The sequence below is a fragment of the Macaca nemestrina genome, chromosome 1, assembly GCF_043159975.1.
Source record: "Macaca nemestrina isolate mMacNem1 chromosome 1, mMacNem.hap1, whole genome shotgun sequence".
Lineage (NCBI taxonomy): Eukaryota > Metazoa > Chordata > Mammalia > Primates > Cercopithecidae > Macaca > Macaca nemestrina.
Genome location: NC_092125.1, coordinates 169,623,398 through 169,637,472, shown reverse-complemented (window position 1 = coordinate 169,637,472; position 14,075 = coordinate 169,623,398). Strand labels below are relative to the sequence as shown.

The 14,075-nt window shown below is 41.2% G+C and overlaps 1 protein-coding gene across 10 annotated transcripts in view; it reads left to right on the top strand.

Moving 5' to 3' along the window:
* The window catches only part of LOC105495194 (receptor tyrosine kinase like orphan receptor 1), a 410,216-nt gene that overhangs the window by 262,617 nt on the left and 133,524 nt on the right, over nucleotides 1-14,075 (top strand). The window contains exon 1 of one of the 10 annotated variants that reach the window (XM_011764490.3): nucleotides 9,550-12,827. The exons of the other annotated variants lie outside the window; for them this stretch is intronic. The gene's annotated coding sequence lies outside the window, so the exon portion shown is untranslated. Of the gene's footprint in view, nucleotides 1-9,549; nucleotides 12,828-14,075 lie in introns of those variants that run through there. 10 annotated transcript variants of the gene reach the window in all.

The window sequence follows — 14,075 nt, the reverse complement described above, 5'->3', positions numbered from 1 at the left end:
GCTCAGCAAATGTAAAAGAACAGAAATTATAACAAACTGTCTCTCAGACCACAGTGCAATCAAACTAGAACTCAGGACTAAGAAACTCAATCAAAACCGCTCAACTACATGGAAACTGAACAACCTGCTCCTGAATGACTACTGGGTACATAACGAAATGACGGCAGAAATAAAGATGCTCTTTGAAACCAATGAGAATAAAGATACAACATACCAGAATCTCTGGGACACATTTTAAAGCAGTGTGTAGAGGGAAATTTATAGCACTAAATGCCCACAAGAAAAAGCAGGAAAGATCTAAAATTGACACCCTAACATCACAATTAAAAGAACTAGAGAAGCAAGAGCAAACACATTCAAAAGCTAGCAGAAGGCAAGAAATAACTAAGATCAGAGCAGAACTGAAGGAGATAGAGACACAAAAAACCCTCCAAAAAATCAATGAATCCAGGAGCTGGTTTTTTGAAAAGATCAACAAAATTGGTAGACCGCTAGCAAGACTAATAAAGAAGAAAAGAGAGAAGAATCAAATAGACGCAATAAAAAATGATAAAGGGGATATCACCACCGACCCCACAGAAATACAAACTACCATCAGAGAATTCTATATACACCTCTATGCAAATAAACTAGGAAACCCAGAAGAAATGGATAATTTCCTGGACACTTACACTCTCCCAAGACTAAACCAGGAAGAAGTTGAATCCCTGAATAGACTAATAGCAGGCTCTGAAATTGAGGCAATAATTTTAAAAAGTCCAGGACCAGATGGATTCACAGCCGAATTCTACCAGAGGTACAAGGAGGAGCTGGTACCATTCTTTCTGAAACCATTCCAATCAATAGAAAAAGAGGGAATCCTCCCTAACTCATTTTACGAGGCCAACATCATCCTGATACCAAAGCCTGGCAGAGATACAACAAAAAAAAAGAGAATTTTAGACCAATATCCCTGATAAACATTGATGTAAAAATCCTCAGTAAAATACTGGCAAACCGAATCCAGCAGCACATCAAAAAGCTTATGCACCGTGATCAAGTGGGCTTCATCCCTGGGATGCAAGACTGGTTCAACATATGCAAATCAATAAATGTAATTCAGCATATAAACAGAACCAAAGACAAAAACCACATGATTATCTCAATAGATGCAGAAAAGGCCTTTGACAAAATTCAAAGCCAAATTCAAAGTCAAATCTACTCATCTGACAAAGGGCTAATATCCAGAACCTACAAAGAACTCAAACAAATTTACAAGAAAAAACAACCCCATCAAAAAGTGGGCAAAGGATATGAACAGACCCTTCTCAAAAGAAGACATTCATACAGCCAACAGACACATGAAAAAATGCTCATCATCACTGGCCATCAGAGAAATGCAAATCAAAACCACAATGAGATACCATCTCACATCAGTTAGAGTGGCAGTCATTAAAAGGTCAGGAAACAACAGGTGCTGGAGAGAATGTGGAGAAATAGGAATACTTTTACACTGTTGGTGGGACTGTAAACTAGTTCAACTGTTGTGGAAGACAGTGTGGTGATTCCTCAAGGATCTAGAACTAGAAATACCATTTGACCCAGCCATCTCATTACTGGGTATATACCCAAAGGATTATAAATCATGCTGCTATAAAGACACATGCACACGTATATTTCTTGCAGCACTATTCACAATAGCAAAGACTTGGAATCAACCCAAGTGTCCATCAGTGACAGACTAGATTAAGAAAATGTGGCACATATACACCATGGAATACTATGCAGCCATAAAAAAGGATGAGTTCGTGTCCTTTGTAGAGATATGGATGCAACTGGCAACCATCATTCTTAGCAAACTATCACAAGAACAGAAAACCAAACACCGCATGTTCTCACTCACAGGTGGGAACTGAACAATGAGATCACTTGGACACAGGAAGGGGAACATCACACACCGGGGCCTATTGCGGGGAGGGGATAGGGGGGAGGGATAGCATTGGGAGATATACCTAATGTAAATGATGAGTTAATGGGTGCAGCACACCAACATGGCACATGTATACATATGTAACAAACATGAATGTTGTGCACATGTACCCTAGAACTTAAAGTATAATAATGATAAAAATTAAAAAATAAATAGAAATAAATAAATAAATAATAAATTTTAAAAATTGTTTATTTCTTTTTCTTGGATTTTATATGACATACCTTTCAGGGAGGCTGCCTACCTCATAATAACCCTCTGTTGTCTGATAACTGCTTTCACGACCCATCATGAGGGTCCTTCAGCAGCCATGTTTGAATTTATAACCCTGTCCTTCTGGTAAGAGTTGATTGGACCAGGGAGAGGACACCTGGCCCAGGTTACGCCAGAGTCTCTTTCCCAGGAATTTGCAATTGGAACTCAGAGGTAGCCTGCTAATGTTTGTCAGTTGCTGTTAGTGCCAGGAGATCAATCTGGGGGCCATATAGTGTTGATCTTCTACTCTGTGCATAGAAAAGCCAATAAAGCTGGTTTTCAAAGAGAGATTTAAGCAGATTCATAAAGAGAATTAGAGTCTGGGAGTGAAGGGAGATTCCCGATCCGGTTCCCAGTAGCTTTCCAGTTCTTGGTTCCCATTCCTCCCAAAACCTGGCCAGACATCTTGCCAGAGTTTCACAAGAAACCTTTGCATCCTATGTTAAATTCCCCATCCACCTCATCTGCTTTTCCTCACCCTCTTACACAGGCTTCAGTTAGTTCCTGTTGCAGGTAATCAACGAGTCTTAACAAAGACAGATTGACACCTCTCTGGTGTGTGTGTGTTTGATTATAGAGATGGCCAAGTAAACACATAGATGAATGTTCATACTCGCCCTTTGGTACCCTAGAAGGTTTGAGTTTGGAACAAACCTCAGAGATCTCCTAGCCTTATCCTCACATTAGACAGACATGGAAATTGAAGAGTATAGACAAGTAAAATAAGTGATTTATCCTGGGTCACACAGCTAGGACTTGATCCCTAGCCTTCTGGTCCTCAGGCCAGCCAATGTTCTTTCTAGGCTGGCTCCCTAGTACCATCCATCCATCCACCCACTGATCCATTCTGTAAATATAAACTGAGCAAGATTCTGCTACATGACTGGTACTGGGATACATGTTTTCTGTCCTTAACAAACTCACAGTGTGGAAGAACCAAAGTTCTTTATGTTTATTTTTCTTCATTCCGTGGGGTTCCCCATCTGGAGGGCACTTTGCTAACTTTGCTAAACCACAATCAAAGCGAGTTTATCCAAGAATCTCCCAGAATATACTCCCATCATATATTCTTTGTGCCTTTTGTGTCTACTCTTTCCTAATATTTGTGATAATCCATGTTCATATTGAATCTCCCCTGGGAGATCCTTGAAACCAGGGACTGTGTGTAAGTCATTGCTTTTACTTCCTAGCACAGAATCTGTCACAAGGTACTTCTCCAATAAGTGTCTGCTCTTCTAGAGAATTTATTTCACTCCTTAGAATCTCAAGTGAGAGCTGTGTATCAGTTAGCTCCTGCTAGGTAACAAACCGCAACAAACATAGTCGCTTCCAGCAACAATCATGTATTATTATTCTCTCTCCTGGTTCTGAGAGTTGACTGGAATCAGCTAGATGATTCTTGCACAGGGTCCCTCATGTGGTTGCAGTCAGATGGTGGCTGGGTCTAGGGTCATCTTAAGGACTTCATCATTCACATGTCTGGTGTCTCGGCTGAGAGGACACAAACAGCTGGAGTCTGGAACAGCTGGGGCTGTTCCACACACAAGTGTTGTCTGCACAAGAGATGTCCAAGAGCATCTCTTTGTTCTCTCCAAGTACTCTCCATGTGGTGGCCTCAGGGTAACTGGTGACTGAAGGCTCCCAGAGGGATTGCCTCAAGTTTTTTTTAAACCTGACTCTGAAGTCTCTCACAGTGTCACTTCTGCAACATTCTGTTCTCAGAGGTCCTGCCACATGCAAGAAAGACATGATCACAGAGGTCCTGCCAGGTGCAAAGAAAGGGCACACAGACTCCACCTTCTCATGGAAGGAGCATCGAACAATTTGCAGATATGTTTCTACAGCTCTGCTTTATACGTCTTCCTGCATGAGAAATATGAAAAAATGAACACTTTTCAAGGAGCTTTCATTTCAGCTGGAAGCCATGATTTTCAGACAACTGATAGTTTCTGGCTTCACTAACAGCTACATCCATTGCAACTAGTTTGCTAGCCCTAGCTGCAGTTACTCACAGAATTTGTTAATTATGGACTTTAGTGGCCTAGGAGTTAGTATGGGCAGGGAAGGTGGACAGGGACTCATTTTATCATGCAATTCTTGTGTGCTGGGAACTGGCTATCCTCTATGGTTAATAAGACCATGATGAAAAGATGCCTCAGGGCTCCTCAATGTAGTCATATATGAGTGGTTCTGTTTTTAGTTGTCACCATCATGAGGGTGTGCAGTTGACATTTATTGAATAGGGGTTTAGGATGTTAAACACCCTACCATGTGCAAGCAATCCTGCTGGAGAAGGAACTTCTCTACCTAAAATGCTAGTAATTTCTGACCTAATGTCAGAAACACAGTAAAGTGAGGAAGCTGTGAGAAGTGCACTGTGGAGTCCTCAGCAGACACGCATGGTACATGTCACCAAGGATGGCATCTGGTTTGTGTGCCACATTCTCCCCAACAACTGCTCTGCTTCTGCCCTTCCTCTCCCCTCTGCACCCTTGCTCTCCGTCAAGGCCCCATGCAAGCATGCCCCACTCTTTCACACCTTCCCTGATTTCTAGAGCCGGACAGGTTCACCCCCCCCCGAGCATAAAACAGCCTTTTTCTTACCTCTTTCCTTGTTCTGATTATTTTCATAAATTTCTTTTCTATCACTATTTTGTGAGGCCAAGGAGAGATGGGACAGGTCCCCCCTCCATGTTCGCACAAGCATTTGATAAGTATTTGCTTATTTATCTTCTGTTTCCCCTCTCCTGTCTACTCCTCGCCTCCCCTAAAGGCCTGCACATTCCAGCAAGAGGACAGGAAGTCTGGGGTTTCTCTCCCTCTCCACTCCACACTGGGTCTTGCCCACTCTGCCTGATAAAAGTCAGGGAACCATCTGGCCTCTCTGCCACCACCTCAGTAACCTTGGCCAGCCTGTTTTGATCTCAGCCTCCCTCTCTCCACTCTCTCTTGTGAACGCCTTCAACACTCAACATCTTGACCACACACTTGGCTTTTGCTCTCACTCTGACTTGTACTTTCAAATTAGATCCCTAGAATAGCTCCACTTTCCTTCCAGATCTTAAGGGGCTCCTGAACGACAGAGGCCACATCGCCTCTTTTTTAAAAACTTCCACCGATTGCAAGGTGTTACCTCCTTTGGAAACCCTTCTCTGACACCTCTGGCCTGGAAAATGGGTTAAGTTTCCCCCTTCTAGGGTTCTTTGCCACCCTGAACATACCGAGATCACACTTTATCATGATTATCTCTTTACCTGCATGACTCTGTAGCTAGGATAAGTGATCTTTGAGTACAGACTCTTACGTATTTGTTTATCTATTCATAATAGATAATAAAATAAAAATAGATCTGTTCATCTCTTCATCTAGCATTTTACACATCTATCTTTAGCAAGCCTGTGATCAGTTTTAAGGAGCCATGGCAAATGAAAAAGGCGTGGTCCCATCCTCAAAGTTCACATCCTTGTGTGTTGAATTGATTTTTGTCTCTTGCTATGAAAAAAATAGTACATCCTTCAGTCTTCATCTCCAAATTTCTCAGTGCTTTTCTGTTTTCTTGAAAAGCAGTAGAGCAGATGATTTCCAATTGTTGAGGAATCTGGTTCAAAATTTGAAGGCAAAACCGCACCATTCATGAGAGAGAATATTCAAGTGACAGGGCCTTCACCATCGCACTGCCCTACTAACAAGAGATCTTGACTTGTGGTCAAGTCAGCAGATTCTTTCAAATTTTGAAATACAGATCTTGCACAATGAATGGAGAAAGGGGGAAAGAATGGCTTGTGTGCCCTTTTGTGCTCCCTGAAGTTTACATTCTGGGAAAACATGAAACTGGAATGTCAACCTTGGTGGAACTGAGTTGGAATGCTGACTGACACACAAAGGATTCTGGTTGTGTTTAATCAAGACGTGACTTTAGAACACTGAGATTGTATGACTGTGTGATCCCCAAAGGAATAGAAATTCATGGGCCAGAACGACACACTTTTATTTTGAAAGCCACCTAGGTTCCACTTAGAGCCATCAAATGCTTGAGAATTTATTATGACTGGGCAAGCCACTGCCTAAGAGTCAGACCAGGGTAGTGAAAATACACATGGACTTTGTCTTTGAAGGACCTGAATGTGGCCTAGTTCTTCCTAGCACGGGGCTCTCTACCAGGGCTGAAAGCACAACTGTTGCATTTGCATGACGTAGAAGCAGCCAAAAGCTTCCATAGCGAGGATCATGTGTCATGGTGATGCTGAGGCATCTCCTGTGCATGGTACTGAAATCACAGAGATGACTTATGATGTGTTCTGTTTGTGTTGGCCCGAAGCCCAAACCAGAGATGTATTTCAGGCTTGGCTTTCTAGATTCTATCTCCAGTCATTTAAAAGTTCATTATGTGGACCCACTCATCCTGTCCTGCTATAGTTAAGGTCTGTCAGCATTTTTCAAAGGTTTATAATTCAACCACAAAGGAGAATGCAGTCCTTAGGTTGCAATGTGACCTGTAAAGCTTAAGCCCCGGAGCCAGAAACTTTGCTTTTTTGTTGTTGTTTTTAAGTTAGGCCCTTACTAAGTTACAGTAAAGCAAAGTAATAGCTGGTGGTTTTGTTATTATTATTAGGTTTGGTTTTACAGGGATGGGAAAAGCTGCAAGTGACTTCTTGGAATGTAGATGTACCCTTAACCTAAAGAGCTGTGAGGCCTGTAGATTTACTTATCATCCTAGCCTTCAGCTAAAGATGGGGGTTTCGTTTTTAAAAATTTACCATTTTAAAATTGGGATGGATGAGGCTGAGAAAGTTAGAAACATGATTGGGAATATTTCACCAAAACTCAAGGACCAATTCTCAAGCCAGAAACTTTGTATTCAAAATTTCAGTTAAAAGACTTTGGTCATATTATATAAAAATCAAGTCATTGGCCTGATGGTTAAGTGTGGTTCTGCTCATGAATTCTAAGTATTCCCACTTAAAAATTTAAGTGGAAAAAACACATGTGATAGATATAAAGTAACAAAATGATACCCTCTCATAATAAAAATACTTGAAAATTTGAGGTAAAATAGATATTTAAGCCACAAAAATTCACTTTCTATGTCTGTTCAGCTGCTATAATAAACTACCATAGACTGGGTGGCTTATAACGCAACAGAAACTTATTTCTTACAGTTCTGGAGGCTGGAAGTTCAAGATCAGGACATCAGCATGGTCAAGTTCTCCCTGGTGAGGGCTCACTTCCTGGTTCTCAGACAGCCGTCTTCTTGTTGTGTCCTCACATGGTAGGAGAGGCAGGGGATGTCCCTGGGGTCTATTTTATAAGGGGACTAATCCCATTCGTGAAGGTACCACCCTCACGACCTAATCACTTCCCAGGGCCCTACCTCATCACCCTGAGCATTCAACATATACATTTTAGGAGGCCACAAACATTCAGACCATATATCCACAAAAGCTTATAGTCAGGAAAAGGTCTCTTAGAGTAACCTAATTGGTGGTTACGAAGGATCCCATTAAATAACCTGCTCCTGGGGTAAAAATAAAGACTGGTAAAAATCATCGCACCTTTGGTGTGGGAAGGAGGTTTTTTCTGGATGATCTCAGGTCAATTAATTGTGAGAAAAGTTATTAATGACAGTATGTTATAAAATGCAGATTGGGAGTAGGGACAGAAGAATAGTGTCAATGGAACTGAGTTCCAGTCCTACCTGTGTAGAGTCTAGTTATGCTAAGACCTATATAAACCTTGGTATCTTCCTTAAAAGGGAGCTGGAAAATCCTATATATATATACATACACACACACACACACACACACACACACACACACACACACACACAGGGTTCTGGTGAGGACAAAATGCAATAATACATGTAAAATACCTGATAGAATCAGTGCCCAGCACATGTTGTTCCCTTCTCCTCCCACCTTTATTAATTATACCTGAGACATAAAGCAATCTAAATGCTGGAGACCAGCCACTCTCATTTGGTATAGATCTTTTCTTAAAAGGAAAAAGTAGTTTCCCTGAGGTCTTAAGAGTGCATTTACATACAATTGGCCTATTTGTAAAAAAGACCTATTCATTAAAATAAGCCTCTAAGTAGCAAAATTGAAGTTTTCTTAAACTCCTTTGAGTTGCTCCATGTGCTCACTGGGCTTCTTAAGGAAAGATCTATAAAGGTGGCTGTCTTTCCCCATTAACCCTGATTTATAGAGGGTTTTGCTCTAAGTGCATGTTTGCAGAGCCATTCCTAATGTATGTGTGTTCTCTGCCCCAAAAGGAGGCACATTATTGGCCATTTGTTGTCTTTGGTCCAGTGGATACTCTTTAACCCCACTCTTACTACTCCGTAGTCAATAGCCCAAGCTCAGCTTGTGTTTTCAAGAAAATGTGTTTGGCCAGCACCCAGCCCAGCACAGCACTTCTTTTCTTTTCACTTTTAATCATCATATCCCCTGGTTTCCAGCAGGTTCATTCTGCCAGAAAATGTTTATCTTCATTGTGCCACCTCAGTACTTAACCTGGGGCAGAGGTTTGGATACTGGAGAGTGCAAGACAAAGGGTTGGGTTGGAGATACGGTTTCACTCTTTATCAGTAATGTGACTCTAGGCAACACCCTTAATGTCTCAGCATTGGTTTCTTCTTCTAAACAAGGGATTGTAGTGGAGAATACTCCTGAGGATTTTTGAGGAATAAATTAATTACAGGGTTTAGCAGGAAGCCAGGCAAGAATCAGGGTCAGGAAATGGTAGTGATAGTTACTGTAGCCAAGTGTTCTCTTACTCACTGCACAGGAGAATCATTTGGAGAAGGGCTTTTAAAAATGCTCATGTCTGGATTCCATCCTCGAACAATTAGATTAGAATCTCTAGGGGTGGGACCCAGATATCAGTATTTTTTTCTGGAATGCTTTTGATATTCCAGAGATGGATTATATCCTTTAACCCCCACAGCGTCCCTAATGGGTAGGTATCATTGTGAGCCCATTTCACATTTGAATAAACTAAGGCTTATAGAGGTAAAGTCACAGCAACTAAGAGGTGGTCCTCAGATATGAAGCCAAACAGTCTAGCTCCAGAGCCCATGCTCTTGGTTGGTGTGACACAGTCTATTATTATAAGCAGTGTCTCCAATGATGTCCAGTAAGAACTGAGATCCAGCAGGTGTGTTCATCCGATGGCCTTGAGTCCCTTCATACCTTCAGGTTACCCACCTTCTGCTTTTACCTTCAGCCCTGTGTGTTTGGGACTTCCCAGCAGCCCTGTGCCAGATAACGAACTGTGGTTATTCAGAAGTCCCCTGCTATTTTCGGCTGATTTTATTAAACTCAGCTTGTGGCTTCGACTCAAGAATGTGCAAGCTGATTTAGATTATGCTTCGCATTGAGTTTATTAAGATAAAAAATATTTCCCGAGATAGTGAGTCAGAAGTATTTATGGTGAAGTGTGCTGAAAGTGAATGCAGGTTGATAGCGTGAACAGAATGTTCTCTCCAAGTCAAATGCGATGACCTAACTGTGTTTGGCAGCCTTCCTTTATGTTTAGCTAAGCATTTTATTTCATGTTGGGAACCTCCTCCCTCTTCTGAAAAGCATCAGTCGTGTGGGAGGCTAGAATTTTGGCATGTGCCTCTTTTGATGCCGAGACCCAGGCCCTAAGCCTAATTGTGACTGGCTCCTCGGCTGACTGGCTGGGTTGCCATGGCAAAGGACTGCTCAACTCTTTATATCTCAGTTTCTCTCACCTGTCAAAATGGGAATATAACTCTTGGCCCCACCTCCCTCCCTGAGGAGAGATGGGGGCACTTTGAAAATTAAGTAATAAATGTTGGGAAGGATTTGTGGATTTGTGGATGTGACATCTTGTCAAGTGGGTAAATAATAAATGGGGTGTCTCCAAAGCTAATTTGCCTAAAATTCACTTGAGCCTTCCATTTACTTCATCAACCAACATTTATTAAATGCCTATGAAGTTCACAATAACACATGAAGTGCTGAGGGGAATACAAAAAATGAAAAAAGGAGGAAATAGAGTCTCAATTCCCGGAGAGCTCATAAACTAACTTTATTCTTGCAGTTTGCTTTTTCTGGTTCATTAAGCCTCAGTATAGACCATGCCCGCGCTGTATTTAGAAAGCTCATTCTCAATGATGACTTCCGGTTACGTCATAAGCAACTTGTGGTGATTTAGTTGTTTTCAGTACCAGTGGGTATTGTCACGTGCTTGATGGACTCATAAAAAGGCAAGAATATTTTTTAATCCAGGTTATGAGTGGTGCAAAGGACAATGAAAGACTACAGGTTGGATTGATTGGGAATCTGATTGCATCAGATCATAATATGGTCTCTGCTGTTCAAAGGCCTGGGTTTGGGTCCTGGCTCTGCCACTTTCTGGCTGTGTGACTTTGGGAAATTCCTTAACTTCTCTGTGTCTCAGTTTCCTTATCTCTAAAATGAGGTTAATTTTAGAGTCTACCTCATAGGATTGTTGTCAAGTTTAAGTTAAGGTGCGTAAGATGCTCAGAATAGTGCCTGGCATTTTGTAAATGCTCAGAAAAATGTTAACTACAATCATCACTTTCTATTGTTAATGGGAGAAAATGGTGGCACTAAAAGGATACTGGCGTTTCATTTTCCTACATTGTAAAAATAACAAATCCTTTTTAATTCAGAGTCCTAAACTTTTGCCCAGATCTGACACAATCGCTTGGGATTGCCCCAAAGCCCCAAACTGCTTGTTCGGAAATAGAAAACATGCCATCCAAGCCACTCTGCTCTCTGACTCATACTGCTCTGGGCCTGAGCTAACCCATTTTGTTCTAAAAGCCTTACACCACTCTAGGACCCTGAGGGCTGGGAAAGGGCAGCTATGGAGTGTGATGGAAACAGCACCGGGCTTGGTGTCCAAATCCTGGCTTTGCCTTTTATTAGCTGGGAACTCTGGGATAGGCCTTTAAGTCCTCTGAACTGCGGTTTACCCATCCTAATTGTGCAAAAGCAATGGTGGGTGAAACTGCTCAAACAAATTCAGACAGTGGCACCAACTGTACCAAACTAGTGGTCACTGTACATTCCACTGCCATATACTTGCAATTGAAAAAAAAAAAACCAATTGCACTTAAGAATGTCTTCCATGAAGCAGTAAAAATTATTAATTGTATTAAATCTTGACCCTTGAATACACATATTTTTAATATTTCATATGGCAGATGGGCAGTATACGTAAAGTACTCCTGCCAAATACTAAGACTATCTCAAAGAAAAGCATTTGAGTTCTGAGCTGAACTAACCACTTTTACTTTAAAGAATGACCAACAGAAAAATTATGGTTATTCTTGGATATTCTTTAAAATGAGCAAAATGAACCTGCCACTTGAAGGAAACAATAGTATTAGTTGCCAATAATAAAATTTGAACTTTTCAGAAAAACTTAGAATTTTGAAAAACTGTTAGCCACCATCACGAGCTTGACAGCTTCTTCCCAATCATAACTGATGACACTGGTGGTGATATTAATGCATTGGAGTTTTCTATATTAGATAAGTGAGGGTGTCCGCATTTTGAAAATGAGCATAACTCAGTAAACCAATGTTTTCTAAATGGGCAACGCATGATGTTACAAAGTCATATGTAGGTAGAATAACCATTTAAAGTACAAGATAGATCAATCCATTATAATGTAATAGATTATGAAAAGTTTATTGATGTGATTTCAGATTTCACTTTGCAACCAACCTTTAAGAAACTACCACCTATCAAATTTTGGTGTAGTATCAAAGAAGAATATCCTAAATTATCTGAAAGACTGTTAAAAACCTTTCCCTTTTCCAACTGTGTGAAGCCAGATTTTCTTCAACTACAACAACATACCTCAACAGATTGAATGCTGAAACAGGAGGCTTCAGCTGTCTGATTTTAAGGCAAATAATAGATATTCAATAATAAAAAAAGGTGCCACTTTTCTCGCTGTTTTTGGTATATGCATGTGGAAAATATTTTTCACAAAATATTTTTATTAAAATATATTAAGCAATGGGATTGTTTTTATTTTTAAATAAGTTAATAAACAAATATTTTAAAACATTCTCGCCTCAGTGGCATCAATATTTTAAAGATTATCTAGGAGTCCTGGGACCAAAAAATTTGAGAACTTCTATCCTATAGTGTGGACTCTGGGGCCAAAATAATTTGTTTGAAATCTCACTTCTACTTACTGTCTATGTGATCTTGAACAACTTTCTTAGCCTCTCTGTGCCCTACCCTCTGTGTTTTCCATGTGTAAAATGTTCATAACAATACCTGTCACGATGATAAATACCATTTAGATGTTAGGTATTATCACCATCATTATGATATCATTATTGTTGTCAGTGTCATCATCATCATTATTACCAGTATTAGCACTGGGAGATATCATTTGCTCAGGGACACAGAGCTAGAGGTGGATTCAGTGGGACTTGAACTTTTCCCTTAAGCCAGACTATACCCTACTTCCCACTTACCATCTGCCACATCGACATTTGCAGTCTAGGGACGAGGGGAAAAAAGGATGAGAAATCTTCCATAGCTCAAGCACATATCATCAGAGCTACTGAATCAAATCACTGAAAAAGGTACAAACAGCCAGGTTTATACATAGAAGCCAGATTGCTTTGTCTGGCATTCAAGCTCACTGGACACCTGCTGCCTATCATCCAGTTGTTCTGCAGCTGCCCATATAGAAACACAAACTGTCTCAGAAGAAGCAGACCCAATCCCAAAGGCCTAGATTGTGATTCCAAAGCCCAGGGAGGCAAAGTGATGGCCTGACACACATCGCTAGTGAGTGGCAGAACTGCTACATGAGTCCAGTGTGTATTCCCTCTGGACCGGACACCTTTGCTGGGATGCCCAGGTGTTCTCTGAAGGGAATGACTAGTCCAGAAACCAGCAGTGGTCACCTCAAGCTTTGGGTGTAGAGAGAGAATGGGTCCCCTAACATGGTCCATGAGGCTACCACAGAAGGACCCAGCTGAAGGACCCAGCTGGTTCTGGGAAGAAAATGGATCATGGCCAGAGGCTTGTTCACAACAGGAAAAATAGCAGTCAGTAACAGAAACGCATTTTTGTTTGATTTTATTTCAGTCGCAGAATGCTTTTGTGTTCTTTAGGCAAAAGACTGTTCTGATGCTTCTGGTCTTTGCCAAACTGAGGACCAGACTATCTGTTAGTTCTGCTTACTAAGTAAGCAGCTACAGATGGCCGACAAATTTGAACCTTCTTCTTTGTCAGTGAAAAGTTAAAACCAAATTCCCTGTTTGTGGTAAGGCTCCTTTGTTCAGTAAACACAAAGATCTATTTACATTTCTTTTGTTCTCTCTGGAAACACACTGCTTGGGTCATCTACTACACTGATTTCAAGGTGCCCTGCAACCCTCATGTTTGTTTTTAGATAGATATTTTATAGAGCAGATCAGGTGAGGTGCCTGGCCTCTGGAAGGAAACCAGAAAGAACATCAGCTAGCACCCATGGCTAAAGCTTAGGCCCATTAACCAGACAGGCTTGGCTGCAGTTAGGGGAAGAGCACAGCCCTGTGGGTATATGCATGTCCACGGCCCACCTAGGTTTAGGGAGATATTCCAACACTCAAAGGGTCTCGTGGCACCACATCCCAGCCCTCAATGGGTCTCATGGTACCAAAGCAGTCCGGTGGAGTGAAAAGAGTTGGGCTTGGCAGCCACAGAGATGTAAATTGGACCCCAGTTCTGCTACAAGGCCTCCGGCAAGTCACTAAACCTCTCTGATCCTAGCTTTCCTCATTATAAAACAGTGATAATGACTTCTCCCTTGCAAGGTTAGCATACAGGTGAATATTAAAGTA